Source organism: Rhipicephalus microplus, chromosome 6 (assembly GCF_043290135.1).
Source record: "Rhipicephalus microplus isolate Deutch F79 chromosome 6, USDA_Rmic, whole genome shotgun sequence".
NCBI lineage: Eukaryota > Metazoa > Arthropoda > Arachnida > Ixodida > Ixodidae > Rhipicephalus > Rhipicephalus microplus.
The window spans coordinates 36,556,459-36,576,028 of NC_134705.1; positions in this window are offsets into that span (position 1 = coordinate 36,556,459).

Below are 19,570 nucleotides of genomic sequence, written 5' to 3' on the forward strand. Positions count from 1 at the left end.
GAATCCAAATTAGCTGGAAGCGTAAAATGGTTTTACAAATATGACGCGCTGATGAACTCCTAAATGATCTCACAATACCGTCACGTACGTCTTCAAACACTTCTTGCGAGACAGTGGCGCATAGACATGGATGTGCCGCTGGTATGCGGGTAGGTGCCACAGGTGACTGACACTTAGTATCTACCCAGGAACGACGAGAACACACAGGGACATTTTTATCGCGCGAGCGTTAAGAAATACTCGACATCGGTGTGTCGACTCATTGAATGCAAATAATAAATGTCAGTGTCCCAGCTGGAATCACACCCAAGCATTCTGCGTCGAAATGAAGCATTTTACCTCAGAACTACACCAGGTCCCGTAACTACATTTCAAAGAGACGCTAATTTTCGGGAGAAGTTAATAGGTGTTGCAGTGCTGCCTATGTTATTTTACAGCCATTACTTTTGTGCTCCTTCGATACAGCCGTCACGTCGGGTTAACGTCAATGGTGGTTAATTGTCATGCACTGAAGTTGATTAATCAGCAGTGTTCAGTGCCAACATCCTCAGAAGTATCAGCGCTTTAATCAGCTTCTGGCAATGTTAATACGCATGTGCTAGTTGGCATTGTTGTGCAAGTGAAAACAACAGGTTATATACACATCGGCAACTCTTCAACAAATGTCTGTGCGTGCAACATTTTTACATATACTTAGCATCATTTCTTGACGTATCGCTCAATAAAAAAATTGCAACACGGTCACCTTCCTTCCGCATGCTTCGCATAACCCAGATTCCTGGGCACGTGGGATCTGCCGAATGTTTGTTTTTTCCAGCAAGCTTTCGGTCAAAAAGAACAAAGGAGCTTCTGGGTATCGTAGCTCAGATTGCTGTCTAATTTGAAGCGCTAGGCTTTCGTGGAACTTGTGCCCGCAAGACTTTGGCAAGACGCATCACAAGTAGCTTGAAAGCTTAGAGTGATCTGACACAGCAGGTAACTGGAGATTCTCACCCTGGATTCGTAACTCAAGAAATATGATCGTTATAAAATTTTAGCCGTAGATATAAAAACCTAGTCTAATCGTTATCTGCCATTTCGTGCTTCAAAACTACAGGTGCTAGGTTACGCGTGAAAATATCAAGTACTTTTCCCCTAGTATCATCACAAAATGCATTGGCGTTGTCAATATAGATTAGAAACCGTGTACAAATACAAAAACTTGGAGTACATACCTTTTTTTTTATTCAGTACAGTTGATGATGTTATGGTCGAGAATAGCTGAAAGCAGGTCACTACGGACTAGGGGAATACATGACCCAATAAAGATTCTGCGCTTTCGCAGGTGAACACCTCTGTCGCATGTCGTAAAAGTAGACCGCCTATACATGCCAAGTGTCCAAAAAAATCACAGCATATTCGCGAAGTGAAGGATCGCGAGAAGGGTGAAGCTGTCTGCAGGGAGGATAATCACCCAAGTCGATCATCAAACTAAATACATGAGAAACACTGTGTGTGGTGTACAAATCACGTTTAATTGCGGTTGATGACGGACGGCTTGTGGCTTATGAACAGACAGAAGGCGCACCGACGGACGCATGAACGGACAGAGGGACGGATGCATAGACGCACAAACGGACGCACGCATGGACGGACGGGTGGACGCCCACACGGATGAATGGACACACAAACGGATGCCCGAACGGACGGCTGCGTGGACGGACGCATTAACGGACGGACGTATGAATGGATGCGCAAATGAATGCAAGCTTGAAAAAACACGGAGGCGCGGAAGCATGGACAAACTGACGGACGCTTCGCCCTACTCATTATCATTCACTCTGTGTATATACTGTGACGTTGTTTTTATTTGCATGCAAATGCATTGCGACTGCCGAATACAACAACTACGTACATGGGACATGTAACCCACAGCGCAAGAAGCTCCACCCCTAAAAAAACAGTTAGAGATACCTCACTGCTGTTTTAAAACAAACCGACCCCTTAACTATCGATTGCCTATTCAACACACCTCAGTAACGCATCCTGTACTAATGAATAAAACAGATTATTTATGTAAATCAAAATGCCGACACAGTTGCGTAATTATGCTGCCGCAAGTGCTCAGCTATCTCATGAGAGTATTCACATGGCAGTGAAAAAATGTTGACTGCGAAGCGGGTGGAGGGATGCCTTATGAAAACAGTTCTCATGCGTATATAGCTCAAGACCTTAATTATAAAAGCACTGGGGGACGAAGAGGGTCATTCACGGGCCTCCTGCCACTTTGACGAGAAGTCAGCACGTCGCATTCTGCCCGCGGAGGGCAGGCCCATTCGCTGTGATAGATATTTCACTTCCACTGTGACAAAATGATTATTTAATGCAAAAGATGACACTGAGAAGTTATGTGCATCAAAACACGTAAGGCGAATATGATAGGCATAATAAACAGACAATTGTCTCATTTCCATAGTATTAGATCTTTCCTTTAAAGGAATGAGCCGTGAGAGACTCACAATTCGGAAACTGCAAAGAGAATTGTACGTGTAAAACGCAATGCAAATCGCAAAGGAGGCTCCTAGTCTTGCTGTGCTTCTTCAGACATTTCTCCACGGAATACAAATGACCTAAATAAACTTTATATCTTCTGCGCATTTGCATACAAAAATGATAGATTAGCATAAAAGATCCATGTGCTCTAGCACGAGACATGCTTTCTTCGGCTTGAGCAAAAATGAAAATTCTTCAGTGCCCCGATAAAATGCATGAATTCTGTCTTTTTCAAGTAGACATTTGTTTTATTTTATTGTACTTTGTAGTACCCCCATGTTTCTATTCGTAAGTATGCTCTCCACGCCTGGAACGTTTACATGGAAGTTTTCTGCGTTGTGTGTGTGTATTCTTGGTTATTTTTCTATAGCATTGCAGTTATGTGACGCCCAAGGCTTTTTTTTTTCATGCATAAAATATTTTTGAAAGAATAATTGTAAATACAGTTGGATTAAACTAGGCGTAGAAGATCGGCATTCCGCTGATTAAGTCATTTTACGCTTGAACCAAATAATACTCGAGTGAACAAGTGTGGATATTTGCTGCTTGCCGTTCAAGGCAAACTTTTATTTTAACTGCTGAAAGAAAATGTTAAAAAAATTGGCAGATCCCGCGTATAGTGGAAATTGATGATATGCAAAGAACGAATGAGGAAGGATGATATGTCACTATACAGTCAGCACAGCGTTAAGACATGGGCGTAAATTATACCGTACATCACTTCTATGTCACGAATATGATGTTTGGACTTGTCATTTACCTTCGTCGTCTATTGTCGTCACATGAAACCAAACTAGGTATATGTGGAACTAGAAAAACGGCCGCGAGCATGCTATGAGCGTAGTGTGTAGTCATGTTTAACACGGTACGAATGTCAAGATTATCAAGGTTGGACTTGCCATTTACCTTCGTTCTCTATTTACGTCACGTGATACCAAATTTGGCATACGTGGAGATAGCGAAACGGCCCTGTGCTTGCTCAGGGCGTGGCATGTAGCCATGTTTTTGCCCCGCCGCGGTGGTCTAGTGGCTGAGGTACTCGGCTACAGACCCGCAGGTCGCGGTTTCAAATCCCGGCTGCGGCGGCTGCATTTCCGATGGAGGCGGAAAGGTTGTAGGCCCGTGTCCTCAGATTTGGGTGCACGTTAAAGAACCCCAGGTGGTCGAAATTTCCGGAGCCCTCCACTACGGCGTCTCTCATAATCCTATGGCGGTTTTGGGACGTTAAACCCCACATATCAATAAATCATGTAGCCATGCTTTATATGACATGCATACCATGATTATCATGATAGGAGGTGTCCTTTACCTTCGTTGTTCATTCACGTCACGTAATACAATACTTGGTATATAAGGATCTAGCGAAACGCCCGCGAGCACGCTATGATGGTAGCTTGCTGTCAAGTTTTTACATGACATGCCTATCATGAATGTCACGTTTGGACGTGTCATATATCTTCATTATCTATTCAGGTCCCGTAATACCAAATTTAGTACATCTGAAGTTAGCGAAACGGCCGCGAGCGCGTCATGAGTGTGGCATGTAGCTGTGTTCTTACATGACATGCATCTCCTGATCATCATGTTAGTAGCAATCATATTCCTTCGCCATCCATTCACGCCCAGTAATACGAAATTAGGTGTCTGTGAAGCTAGCGAAACAGCCACTAGCGCATCATAAGCTTGTCATGTAGTCATGTTCTTACGTGACACGCATGTCGTGATTATCATGTTTGGACGTGTCATTTACCTTCGTCGTCCATTCGCATGAGATAAAACCAAGTTTAGTACACGTGAAGCTTGCGAAATGGCCGCAAGCGCATCATGAGCGTGGTGTGTTGTCATGTTTTACATGACATGCATGTCATTATTATCATGTTTGGACGTGTCATTTACCTTCGTCGGCCGTTCGTGTCAGGTAAAACGAAATTTCGTACATGTGAAGCTAGCGAAACCGCCACGAGCACCATGAGCGAGACATGTAGTCATAGCTCATGACTTGCGTGACATGCGTGTCATGATTTCCACTTCATGGTCCGTTACTAATGTTCGACATGCAATCTTTTCCTACCACGCCAGTTTTGCCGTATGTAATGTGAATGAAACCACCGCAAGAGCAGCTATAGACTATAAAATTTTAATTGTGACATTCATGACGAAAAGTGATTTTTATTATATGACTAGTCAATTATGTCTTTCATACTGTCATGGTATGTCATATGAATTTCGGTTTTGATAACATGTCCAAACGGCTAGGAGAGCTAGAAGTCTTGGGCGGCTAGATAGATAGATAGATAGATAGATAGATAGATAGATAGATAGATAGATAGATAGATAGATAGATAGATAGATAGATAGATAGATAGATAGATAGATAGATAGATAGATAGATAGATAGATAGATAGATAGATAGATAGATAGATAGATAGATAGATAGATAGATAGATAGATAGATAGATAGATAGATAGATAGATAGATAGATAGATAGATAGATAGATAGATAGATAGATAGATAGATAGATAGATAGATAGATAGATAGATAGATAGATAGATAGAAACGCTCAAAGTCGCGGAAGTTCGCTAAGAAATGCTTCGCATTTAAAAACAGTTTCGGCACAAGGAAGATGCAATGAATGCAATAGCAACACATCAGTGTGTGACACAAAATCAGGCTAGGATTTTTAGTAACCATAAGAAAGCAAGAAAACATGGTCGGTTGTGATTGAATTGATAGTAATGCAGTAACTATATAATTTATGCAGGTGTCGTTTTGTATACCTGACTGCGTGACCTTCGACAGGAAGTGAAGTCCAGGTTCAGCAACGAGAAACGCAACAATATACTTGGGCCGAACTCACGAAGCTTTCTCTTGACTACGCATTTTCTTAGCCAATAATTCTCTTATCTGTAGAGATTACTATAGCGCGGGTACAAATTTAACTTATTCGGCACATAAGGGGGCAAAGAGGACACAAGATAGCCGATGAAACGGCAAGGAAGAAAAGAAGTGTGTGCCAATAATATCAAGGTAGCACGCAAAGCGTCTAGCACCGAGAGTATACAAATATAGCCAATGAGTCTGCATCTAAGTTTCAGTTCCGTGAGCATCTGCTGCAGCACACACAGGATGCACGCACGTTATATTAGACGATTTCGTGTGCTGTGCAAAGCCAAGCACTGGCCTTTCATCAATGATTGTAGCTAAAAAAGAAATCGCTCGATGGCCTTAAGCAATAATCCATGCAAGTACATCTCGCCAAGTACAGGTAATCAACACTCCAGGTGCACCACATTATTGAAAGCACGCATAAATCAATGTGTGCAATGTTTGAAAATATGCTTCGAATATCTTTCCCTGAGTGCCCCGCCGTGGTGGTCTAGTGGCTAAGGTACTCGGCTGCTGACCCACAGGTCGCAGGTTCAAATCTCGGCTGCGGCGGCTGCATTTCCGATGGAGGCGGAAATGTTGTAGGCCCGTGTGCTCAGATTTGGGTGCACGTTAAAGAACTCCAGGTGGTAAATATTTCCGGAGCCCTCCACTACGGCGTTTCTCATAATCATACGGTGGTTTTGGGACGTTGAACCCCACATATCAATCAATCATTATCTTTCCCTGAGTAAGGCGACCAGTTACCTTACATTTTAATGAAGATGCGCTGCTACTCAACTAATCCGGTGTAATCGAGCACGGTATGGTGGGGAACGTAAGGGTGTTTTGTACCTAGACGTAAAAGATTGCCTTTCTTACAACGTTCTTATTACAACGCACAGGAGCCACTTTAGTGCTTGCACACAAATTGTGCAGAATTATAGAACAGCAGTAATCAAAAGAAATTGCGAGCGCAATATTGCAGGTTCTATGCACCGCAGCACTTTGATAAAGCCGGCATGCGAGAACGTGGATACGCTTACGCTTAGATATGTGTCAACGCAAAAAATGGGAAACTCGTCGGGAGGTGTGTTCAGCGCTAATTCTTTTCACAAAACTTGGTGCAGTCATTTCGTCCAGCGGTGTTTGAGCAAACAAGCAAAGCAAGGGACGTGTATGCGAGTCTTGAAGTCGAGAGATGTTATCACACATGCAAAAAGGACGAAAAGAGAGAGAAAGAAAGACTCTTGTTTGGTCTCCGCGAAAGCTTGAAATCGAGGGATAACAAAGACAATTTTTTGGCCCAGCAGACGTCAGGAAAAGTTTCCGCAAAGCAGCGTCGGATGCTTGGAGAGCATAAAAAAGTGGAGTACGCGTTTTATGGGAGCGACAGACACACAGAAAGCGAGATGAAGTGTGACTGTCTTTAGATGTGAGAATCAATGCTAATTGGGAGAGCTGTGAGTTAATGAGCCATATCTTCCTTAAATGACACTTATGAAAACAAATTCAGTATTCCTTTAGCGAAATTGACACTAGGGACAGTGAATTAATATTAGTTGATTAGCGCCGTCACAGGACAATATATTTTTCTTTTTTATTTATATTTGGCAAGCTATGAGAAAGTAGCGCACGTTAGAGCTGGCTATCCCAACACAATGCCCCGCCGCGATGGTCTAGTGGCTAAGGTACTCAGCTGCCGACCCGCAGGTCATGGCATCAAATCCCGGCTGCGGCGGCTGCATTTCCGATGGAGGCGGAAATGCTGTAGGCCCGTGTCCTCAGATTTGAGTGCACGTTAAAGAACCCCAGGCGGTGAAAATTTCCAGAGCCCTCCACTATGGCGTCTCTTATAATCATATGGTGGTTTTGTGACGTTGAACCCCACATATCAATGAATTATCCCAACACCATGACAGTAATGTACATGATAAATAGTGCACAATTATGCAGTGACACGTGGAGGTTTCTCTCTTCTAGTAACTTTGGGCAAACACATTGTAATTATTTTTTCTAAATTTCACCAAATTCCACAGGACGTTTTTGCATTTGGCGTCATTCGAAGCATTGACTATATATCAGCAATAGAGTGAACACAAGCACAACTGCAGTAGACAAGCTGTTACAGCGCTCAGCTACAATCTAGGAGGTACTGGGTTCGATCCGCAGTGTCAGCGAGCACTTTTTTGAAAGAGGTTGCCCGACTTGAGATTATGCGTGACGGCGGGTACTCATTTTTTGAGAGGGTGGCTTTCGCGCTTTCTTTTTTCACTCCCCTTTTGACCCAAAAGTGCTGTGGCGTGCTCCTCCATAAATTACATATTTCAGGGTTCATAACTTCCCCCTTCATCCTCTCTTATCGCAAAAGTGCCCAGTGCTGTATTACCAATATCATATCTGGTATATTACTTTTTCACGTGTTTAGATATTCGACCAGCGATCATTCGTCACGGTGGTTTGAAGAAAATCTAGACGTGCAGCGAGCTAATTGCTTGGAACCAAGTTGACTGCCTTTGTCGCGACACGTTTTTGTGCTAGTTTAGTGGGCATTATTACAAGCAGCAATGCAAATGAGCACAAAGAGTTACAGAAGACGACACAAACAGTGATTAGTTTGTGTCGTCTGTTTCACTATCTGTCATTTTGCGCGCTTCAGTGCAATGCCGCTGCCAATGGTTATAAAAACTATAGCAGCTAATCGAGTTCTGCTGAGAGAATTACCGGTTGTCCAGAGTGCAACAGAACAATAGCAAACTGATTTGAGTCATAGAGAGATACACTACTTTTGGTTACTACAAGCAATTTTTAAACCGAAGTTTTTTTCTTCTTAACAACATTTCCAGTACAGAGGAGAGGGGCATGGACAAAATCTGTGTATTCAGCTTGACTAGGTTTGTGCCCTACACTATAGCTTGTTTATTCTGGCTGAAATTGATACTGTAAAGAAGAGGAAGTACTCCGGCGCAGAGGCAGCAGCATCGAGAGGCCGATCACCCCAAAACCGCTTTTGTCCCGCAGACGGTTTATATGAATTCACCGTCATGCCCTTCGGACTTTGCAATGCACCTGCAACGTTCAAAAAAATGATGGACAACATCCTGCGTGGACTAAAATGGAAGATATGCTTGTGTTACCTCGATGATATTGTGGTCTTCGCCCCTAACTTCGACACCCACTTACGTCACCTTCAGGACGTCCTTACTTGCTTGACCAACACCAGTTTGCAATTAAACCTTAAAAATGTCAATTCGCCATGCTTCAACTGAACATTTTGGGCCACGTTGTTTCCAAGGAAAGCATCCTCCCGGATCCCGAGAAATTGCGAGCTGTTACGGCGTTTCCTAAACCTGCCACCACCAAAGAACTTCGAAGTTTCATCGGCTTGTGTTCGTACTTCCGGCGATTCGTCCGAAACTTCGCGTCTATTATATCACCTCTCACGCAACTCCTCAGCAACTGTAAAAACCTCTTATCGTGGTCCCCTGCCTGCGACGAGGCTTTCACCACCTTGCGGCGGCTTCTCACGACGCCACCCATTCTACGCCATTTTGATCCTGAAGCTACAACTGAAATTCACACCGACGCCAGTGGTGTAGGTGAGAGTGCTGTGCTCGCACAGCGTAAACCGGAGCAACAGGAGTACGTCGTGGCATACGCTAGTCGCACACTTACCAAGGCTGAGAGCAACTACAGCGTCACAAAAAAGGAGTGCTTGGCCATTGTGTGGGCCTTTGGAAAGTTTCACCCATATCTATATGGTCGTTCTTCTGACGTCGTGACCAACCACCACGCGCTGTGCTGGCTTTCGACGTTAAAAGACCCATCTGGCCGCTTCGCTCGCTGGGCGTTGAAAATTCAAGATCATGACATACGCGTGGTTTATCGTTCAGGGCTGAAGCATGCTGACGCTGATGGCCTTTCCCGTTCCCCCCTGTCCCGAATGCCACAGTTGACTCCGCTCGCGACTCCACATTGTGATCTCTTGACTTTGACACCATTGCTATCGAACAACGCAATGACCCATGGACTGTGTCTCTTCTCAACCATCTCTCTGACACTTCTGAACTCCCAAAGACGCGAACGCTCCGGTGCCAAGTTCCACTCTTCCCGATACGTGACACGTTTCTCTATCGACGCAACTACGCACCAGAAGGACGCAAGTGGCTGCTCGTCGTTCCACGAACCCTGAGGTCACAGATTTGTTCCTCTTTCCACGCTGACCCACAATGTGACCACGCAGGAGTCTTCAAGACCTACGAAAGGCTTCGACATCGTTACTACTGGCGTGGTTTGTATACCTTCGTCCGCAACTTTGTCCGCTCTTGTGCCGAATGTCAGCGTCGAAAATCCCCACCGCACGCCTCCGCCGGTGAACTGCAGCCTTTACCATGCCCTTCCCAAACCTTCGAACGGGTCGGAATAGATATTTATGGGCCCCTTTCGTTGACTCCAAGTGGCAACAAATGGATAATAGTTGCTATCGACCACCTAACGCGCTATGCTGAGACCGCTGCTCTTCAAACGGCTACAGCACAGGAGGTTTTCACTTTCCTAGTGCGTCATTTTGTGTTGCGTCATGAAGGCCCTCAAGAGTTCCTCAGTGACCGTGGCCGCGCCTTCTTTTCCGAGGTCATTGAAAAATTGCTCGCTGAGTGTGCTATTGTACATCGCACATGTACCGCTTACCACCCTCAAACCAATGGGGCTACCGAGCACTTTAACCGAGCACTTTAAATGCTATCTATGTATGTTACGCCTGATCACTCTAACTGGGACTTAGTTCTCCCATTCATTACATACGCCTACAATACAGCAACGCAAGTGACAACAGGCTTCTCCCTTTTTTACCTCCTATATGGCTGTCACCCCTCCCACACCATTGACACCATTCTGCCCTATCGACCAGACGCGTCCTAGTGCCTACCTATCTTGGGCGCCGCCAGACACGCAGAAGAATGTCGCCAGTTAGCTTATTGCTTTACCTACGATGACCAAAACCGGCAAAAAGCAATTCATGATGCCCAGACCTCAACTCCCGTTTTTCTTCCGGGTGCTCTTGTGTGACATTCAGTGCCGCATCACACACCTGGGATCTCTTCCAAACTTCTGCCAAAGTACGATGGGCCATATCGTATTCTCGAACAAACTTCACCGATAAATTACCTCATTGAGCCTCTTACGCCACCGTCAGACATGCGACGTCGCAACAGCGAGATTGTACACGTTCAGAGGCTCAAGCAGTACCATGGTTCAACACCGCCTGCACAGGACTAAGTCGCCAGGATGGCTCCTTTTTTACCGAAGGGCCATTGTAAAGAAGAGGAAGTACTCCGGCGCAGAGGCAGCAGCACCGAGAGTACAGCAGCGGCTCGAGCTCGTGAATTGCGGCTGGTGCATCGCCTTCCAAGCCTTCCAAGCATCAACCTTTCTGTTCAATAAATCTCCTTTACAATACGTTGAAATCGACATATTCGACCAACGCAATGTGTGCAAGATATGCCATGTAGAAGAGCTATGCTCTGATCTTTTCTGGTTGGTTTCATTGTCTCTAATTTCTTGCTCATGACTGTACATTTGCCAATGAAACAACTTCTTTGAATGCACACACTTTGTTTTAAGGTTACATTACTTTTTATGCAGTAAAAAAACAAATCGATATGCATAATGTCTAAGAAGAAAAAGAACTACTAACAAATTATGACAAATAATACCAAACCAACTCAGCAATGACTAAAGGATTCTCATTTAAAACATACATACATACATACATACATACATACATACATACATACATACATACATACATACATACATACATACATACATACATACATACATACATACATACATACATACATACATACATACATACATACATACATACATACATACATACATACATACATACATACATACATACATACATACATGTGACGTATGAAGGTAGCGATGGTTGGTAGAAGCCGAGAAGGAAGAAGTGAGAGTGAATAAACATGGGGTATGCGCCAGGCCACGTCGCCCATTCTTCATAGCGTCACACAAGTCGACAGAATGAAGACCTCGCAACCACTTCATCGCCCGGCCATCATCATCAAAGACCTCAGCGAGACGCAGTGACCGAACGCGGACCACCAAGACCCCGAAGAATCATGACAGCAGCATCAGAAGACCTTGACATCCCTAAGTACACCGGATGAGCGGACGACGGACCCGTACAGGACTGGTTCAACCTGTTCGAGCTCCATGCCACCGCTGCATCATGGTCGGAACGGGAGATGATCATAAACTTCACTGACTACATCTCAGGTGAGACATTCAAGTTTTACCTCACCCACATCTTCGAGAACGATGAGTCTTGGAAAAAGATCAAAGAAGAAATGATCAGTCGTTTCAAGGAATACGATGAAGACCTGTCCACACTTCATCAGCGGAAAGCTTTTCAACTCGCCCATCAGAGTTACGCGAAGTCTTCCCGCAGTAAGCCTATTTTCCAAACGAGACCTCAGAGAAAATATACCACCATTGTACCATCATATGACTCTTCCAAAAAAACGTCACGCATTCGAACACCGACCAGTAACTTGCACTTCGCAAGAGACAAGGTAAAGCCTCCGTATACCGAAAGGAATTTAGACCATTTCGGCAAAAGACTAAACCTAAAGCCGGCTTCCCAAGAACAATGAAATCGGCATTTTCAACGTGTTCACTGCACCACAACACTTCACATTTTACTGAACCACCCGAATTCCTTGATGCTTCGTGTCACACACAAGGCCCAGACTGTTTCGAGCGTGCGACGGAATTCACGCGTGACGAACTAGTGAATCCTCCCAATACCAGCCCCTACCCTGATGTTTCGGACCAGGGTCGTTCGACAGACATTGCCAGCCAAACTACGCTGCAAAAAGAAAAACATACGCCATCAGAACCACCTGAAACCATGTCTGTTGTGTTCTCATCGTCAAGTGACAACACACATGTGAATCAAAGCACTGCAGGAATTTCGAATCCACCAACGCCGGCGCATTGTCAACTGACAGAAACATTTACGATCAAGGATGACTCACAACCATCTTGGGAGCGTTCTCATGAGCCTGTCACGCTGCTTTCATCGCAGGACAAGCCTAGCAGTACAGTGTCGACTACTGACAATCTACTGATCACATCACCATCTAAAGAAAAGCAGACTCATGTTCCTGAAAGAGGCCCTTCTGACGAACTTTCACAAGAAGACGAGCAATTTCAACAAAGGCAACTCCACGAACTCCAAGAACTCCAACGGCTACTCAAACAAGAACAACGATCAAGTGAAACCTCCTCACGAGTACATTTGTGGCTGAAAGATCATCAGAGACAACATCAATTAAAGAAGCAAAGACGAAGTCGATGCCTAAGCCATCTTCGCAGAAAGCAACGTCGACAAAGTTTTCTGCACCAGTTCTCAACGCCGTGTTTACGATTCAACAAACTGAGAGAACACCACAGAAAGCTACGAAAGAGACGTGGCCTGGCTCATACCCCATGTTTATTCACTGTCACTTCTTCTTTCTCGGCTTCTACCAACCATCGCTACCTTCATACGTCACACACATACATACATACATACATACATACATACATACATACATACATACATACATACATACATACATACATACATACATACATACATACATACATACATACATACATACATACATACATACATACATACATACATACATACATACATACATACATACATACACTGAGGTGCAAATATTAAAATAAAAGTAAGACAAGAATTCTAATACACTCATTTTGGACATACAGAAAGTAACTCACGAGATAAATCCATCAGCACTGTTATGTCTGAACTCGGTGTTTCTCGAATCATGTCGGAAAAGCTTGATGCACAGTTTCTGTTGCTGCCGAGTGAGAAGCAGTTTTTGTAAGAAATGAAAGAATAAAGCCTTCGACAATATCATGCTAAAGAAAAAGGCTGTCCATCAAAATTTTGTACATGCCTGCAATATTACTATGTTTATTAACATAGCTTGCCTCATTCACAACCCACATACAAAACATGTTAGGACACTTGGTCTGAAAAGTCGGCACAGCGCAAAGCTCTTCCAGACAATACATGAATAATACAATTCTAAGCTGCTGAGTTCCTGCAAACAGTGTCTATACTGACAGCTATAGACCAAATTTGGATTCTCGAAAACACTCCTCAAAAAGACTTCAAAGTTTGCACATCAACACAGTTCCCATTGAGCTGTCTGTTAGTCTGCTTAAAAAAGTTCAGTTCACTGGCGGGCAAAGACTGTACACTAATTATGTGAGGTGACGCTCCAGTGCACTGCATGTATGTCTTGGCTGCTGGCCAACTACGATGTTGCTCAGAACATATGTGTAAAGTCACAACTAGTGCTATCCGACTACAAAGTAATTATGTGTAATTTGCATGAAACAGGGAACACAATAAAAGAACACAAGAACATTTATCTTCACACAGTTAAAAAAATGTAAATACATTTGCATAGAGTTTTAACAGCTCATCTGAGAATAGTATCAATGGTCATAAACACATTGTTACTTCCACTAACAAACAAGAAGCCAGCTTTCACATTAGAGTATACCAGTACCTACGTAGGGCTAAACAATTTTACAGGTACCTAGAAAAAATACTTGAATGCATGCTATAGCCACATATAAATTCAAATAAATACAATTATTTCTAGTCTGAGTAAAGCTGCATAGATGATAAGTCACTTGCATAGTACACAATTACATTATGAACAGACCTATCGGAGCAAAGTATACATTAAAAAAGTTAAACTCACAGGGTAGAAACAGAGAAGTAGCCTGTTGAAGGACGGAGAGGAGGTGGGATAACAATACACAAGCACTGAAATCTACTGTTAAATATACTAGGAGCAGTGATTTTCCTCTTCCTTTCAAATAAAATTATCCACCTAAATTCACTTCCCAGAGCTTATACACAATACACACATGGCATCATTTGTGCTATACAAATGAGTGTATACTAAAGTATTATTTCTACTAAATGCAAGGTTACCGTATTCATGGCTTTACTTCTTGTAGTAGAAAGAATTGAAACACAGTTACCATTGCCGACCACGAATGCTGGGATTTATGGCAGTTAAATGCAGAGACACGCATGCACTTAGATTAACATGCATGTTGAAAACTACAGCTCAAAATTATTTGTCCGCCAATACTACAGCAGCCTTTAAATTAGTGCCATATTTTGGCATCTTCTATGAAAAATTTAAATAATTTGGAATGCAAGCAATGGAACGGCTGAATAATGCACTGCTAAGAAGTTGAACTGCAGCTGCACAGAATGTTACGTATACGATTCAAACTGCTCCTGAAATCACAATGTGCAATTTCTGCGGTCGTAAACTTTCAGCAGGAGAACAGTCACTGGCAGTCCCTTTCTACTTGTTGATCTTCTGTCCTCTGTTCTTGATATACTGTACATGACCGTGGAGCACCGGATTCATTTTTACTGCTGGAACTTAGAAAAATAGAGATCGTTGTCACAAGCATGCTACATGCAGACGTATACAGTTGCTAGATATGTGCTCATATTTACAGATGTATTTTCAGAGGCTGATGACAAGTACGCACAAAAAATAAAAAGAAACTCAGTCTCAACACGCACACATATAGTGAAGACTGTAAATATGTTTCATTATAATACAAGAGCAAAACTACAATTTTATAGATGAAGGCATGAAACTTCTGCCGGGCATAATAGACCAATAAAGTTTCTTCTATTTCAACTTTACACTAGGTGCGAGTAGCATACCACGAATAAGTTCACTAAGAAATACAAGTTCGACTGCATTACAACAAAACAGCTAATGTTCATCTTTTAAAGGCTATCTAACATAGCCAGCTCACCATACCACGGTATAAAAGCAAATAGACAGTGTAAAAGACACAAAGCACTTGTGGATTATGAGTGTGCTTGTTTCTCGCATCTATTATTCCAAACAAAGAAAACCTTTCAAAAATGCGCTTCATCAGGGGAAATAATCATATGCAACAAACACAATGGGCTTCTACAGGTGCCGCCAACACTCATGATTATTGTTGATATCAGCGTCTTGCCGGATGAATATGCTGTGTCCTCCGTAGAACACCAAAGAAGCGTTCCCTGACTTTGCTTGCATGTGTGCTGGCTGCATCGCCCTGCTGCTTAAGAAGGCTAGCGACAAACAGAGAGATGAAAAGCTATGGCTTTTAAACACACTGAACGTCACCTTTAGAGATCAACAATGCATACTTAGGCCAGGTACAATTTGGAAAAAAATATATCACTATGCAATTGTGGTGAACACGTTCGGCTGAAACACAACATGCCACAGCACTGAGAGAGAAAAAGCTACATTAGGTATAAGATGCAGCTACTGGCCCTGTGTCATCTGAGGCTTGTTCAATAGGTCTTTCTCCTTCTAAGTTGTGAACAGCCAGGTGATTTTTACCCACTAGCTATTTCCTTCCAGAGCACTTGATCTACAAAGTGAGTCAAAAGCTCGAGAGCTCAATAAGGAATCAAAGTATTTGTGCTCGTTCAAAAGAACAAACTTTTGAGCCTCAGATGATTGAAGTTTCATTCATAAGCTTCAGGCTTTCAACTTTCAACATCCTTAATTATCTCGGAATTTAGTTCTACTAATGATGAATAAGCATTAAGTGTGAGAATAATACAGGTATCCACAGCAAGCAACCTTGCTAGGCTTTTCAATGTGCACAGTAAGTCATCATCATCATCAGCGTGACTACGTCCACTGCAGGACAAAGGCCTCTCCCATGTTCCGCCAGTAAGCGGTGTTCACTTAATCGTATGTAGTAAAGGAAAACTAACCTTGCAGCCAGCCGTTAGGCAGTTTTGTGCTCTCGAAGCTCCCAAGGAGATCGCAGTCCTTTCAAATGAGGCTGCCATGCATGCTTCTAGGCCACATTCAGGTCCGCTGAATGATAACTGTCCCTGCAGTGACAGACTTGCACAGTTAGGGAGCACATGTCCTTCCTATTTTTGTACAGGTGCTCCAAGTCATGATGAGGATTGATGCACCAGTGTGTGCAATCGATGCATCACGGGACCTTAATAAACTACTCTCTGTGATCTGTGAAGAGCTAAAAACGAGATATTTAAAAACAATCATTAAAAACACCCACTTCTAGTACTTATTTCACAAAGCTATCACTCCGTCAAAATGATCAAATCTGCTTTAATCACTTTGAAGAAAACCGAAGCCCCACGTAATATTTACGTACCGCATTATATATGTCCTAGTGAAGTATGGAGCTACCACAGCGGTAATGGTCTATATAACTAATTTTTCAAAATAACATGAATTCCTCAAGTGCAACCTGGCTCCTGAAAAATACATTCACATTAACTTTCCAACTGTCAAACAGGGTAATAATACAGGCCCATCCTAATCATCAAACAAGAGCTCACTTATATCAAATCACAAAATCTTTTTATATATTTGCCAACCTCTCCATGGTATATGTATGCATACAACAGTAGTAGCATATTTTTCATGCATGAATTTAACATACGGATACATTATATCTGATAAGCTTAAAAACTTGCACACGTTATAGTACTGCGTGAAGAGCAACAAATTAGGTTCTGCAAGGTCAACTAACCAATGGCAGCATTTAGTAGCCGTCAGTGTCACGAGGAACCAAGTGTCCTCTAGGGCCAACAGGAAAAGGACATCTGCTAACAGGAAGCTGCCGATGACAGCAATGAAGAGCTGGCCAGGCGTGCACGTCCATTAATATAGTGTAAGAACTGGCCATGACCGGCTGTTGTCAAGGCTCTAGTGCCGTGCAAAACAATAGCCAGACGAACTCGGAAACCTGTAGCTAGCCGGTACTGGCCTACAACTTCATCCAAAACAAGGCACCGGGAAAATCTTTGCTCTTTCTGGGGGCCGGAGGGAAGCCTTACGTTCATGGGCTCTCGCTGGCACACAGAACTCTCAAAATCTTACCAAAGAACAGTTCATGGGCTCTCGCTGGCACATAGAACTCTCAAGTTCGTACCGAAGAACAGTCTAGGCGCACTGCCAAAGTAACACGATCCACAACAGAATGTACATCTCGCAGCTTCGGTTCATCACATCACAGCGCTAAGACTATGGATATCACAAAAAGGAGAAGTGACGAGTTAACAAAGAAAAACGCCAAGCTCCACCAACGCAACATTGCAGGGCAAAACATTCATCAACGCTGTATTTCAAATTTTATTCACACCAGCACAGCTTTTTAGGGGCGAAGCTCCTTATGGCGTGGCTTGTGCATCCCTCGTAGTACGTAACCACCAGTGGCACATACCCGAAATAGCGGTCCTTACGATTTTGACCTCCAAGGTGGTTCCGGTGAGAGATTTCTTCTGTGCGTTGTTGAACAATAAAAGATAGTGCTCAATGCACATGTTAATGGCTGCTAAGGGGGAATGAGAGACAGAAGCATTCGGCCTCTAGGTAACGCGCACGCTGCGATCCCCATTAGCAGCTATTGGCATGTACATAGAGCACGATCTGACAAGAAAGGGTTGCTACGTTATACTCGCTGGGTGTAACATCCTTAGTTTTAGAAAGGTTTAGCGAGCGTTGGGCCGCATAGCCATGAATACAGTGAACAAGTATACACCATGAACTTGAGGTGGTTAAAGGTGGGAAGTAAACCCAAAGCGCAAGCCGTAAGAAAGTGTGCATGTGCCACCTCCCGTTTAGTCCTTGAAATGTCCGCTGGATGGCGATGCTTCTATATGGAGATTATATGATGAAAAGATGCGAGATGGTGGTACTTGGAGTGCTGAGTAGATGGACGAACGGACACACAGACAGATGCATGGATGGACGCATGAACGGACGCAGGCGCGGATGCATGGACGAACGTAGGGACGGACGCACGAACTGACGCACGCACGGACGGGTGGATGGACGCATGGACGGTTACACAGACGTACGCAGGAACGGACGGAAGCAAGAACGAATGGACGGACGAATGCTTCGCCCCACTCCCCATCATTCACTCCGTGGATATGCTGCCATTTTTTCACAAATCTTGGAAACGTCAACACATTACAACAGATCACACCGAACATTGTTTCACTCCCGAACACCAGATTGCTCACAAGAAAATAGAAGCGTATGGGCTAACCAGTGGCGAAGCAAGAAGCGATTGATTGATTGATTGATATGTGGGGTTTAACGTCCCAAAACCACTATATGATTATGAGAGACGCCGTAGTGGAGGGCTCCGGAAATTTAGACCACCTGGGGTTCTTTAACGTGCACCCAAATCTGAGCACACAGGCCTACAACATTTCCGCCTCCATCGGAAATGCAGCCGCCGCAGCCGGGATTTGAACCCGCGCCCTGCGGATCAGCAGCCGAGTACCTTAGCCACTAGACCACCGCGGCGGGGCAGCAAGAAGCGAGCATAGCGCGTAATTCATACGCTTCCGTACGTACTTGGGGTCATTCAGGTAAGGTGCCAAAACACTGTAAATTCAAAATGTCGCACAGCACCCAACTGAAAGACTGGAGGTGTGAAGTTAACGAACTGTTACCAGCGCACAAACACACATATTGCAGCCTTCTCGAGTGCTAGTTGTCGATGAAGCACAGGCACTGATGTCGCTTGATAAACGCACCGAGGCGCAGACTTTTCTACGTGTCACCGTACCCCTATTCACTGCCGCTGGTTCTCACACCGTTTAATAGCACCGAAAAAGCAGCGGTATTCACAATACATCCAGTCGAACGCTGAAGGAATTAAAGCGAGAGGCGTTTGCTAAAATTCGCACCGACTGATATGCTGTTTACGACGCCATGTTGTTTCCGACGACTGCGCAGCACGTCAGAGAACATGGAGTAAGGAAGAACTGTAAAATAGCTCTTAGAAAGTACTAGCGCATTTTTCACGGCATGACTAAATTTGCTCTTATGTGCGAGGGGGATGATATGATGAGCACGAGAGGTGTGCCAGATTAAAGAAGTGTTTTGGCAACGTCACAGAGTGAGCTGATGTTGAGGGTATTGCTTCACAACCAATCACAAGCTGTGGCTGTCGGCCAAGCCGTCGTCTGCTCGCGTTTGTCGTCGCCTTCGATCAGAGCATGCG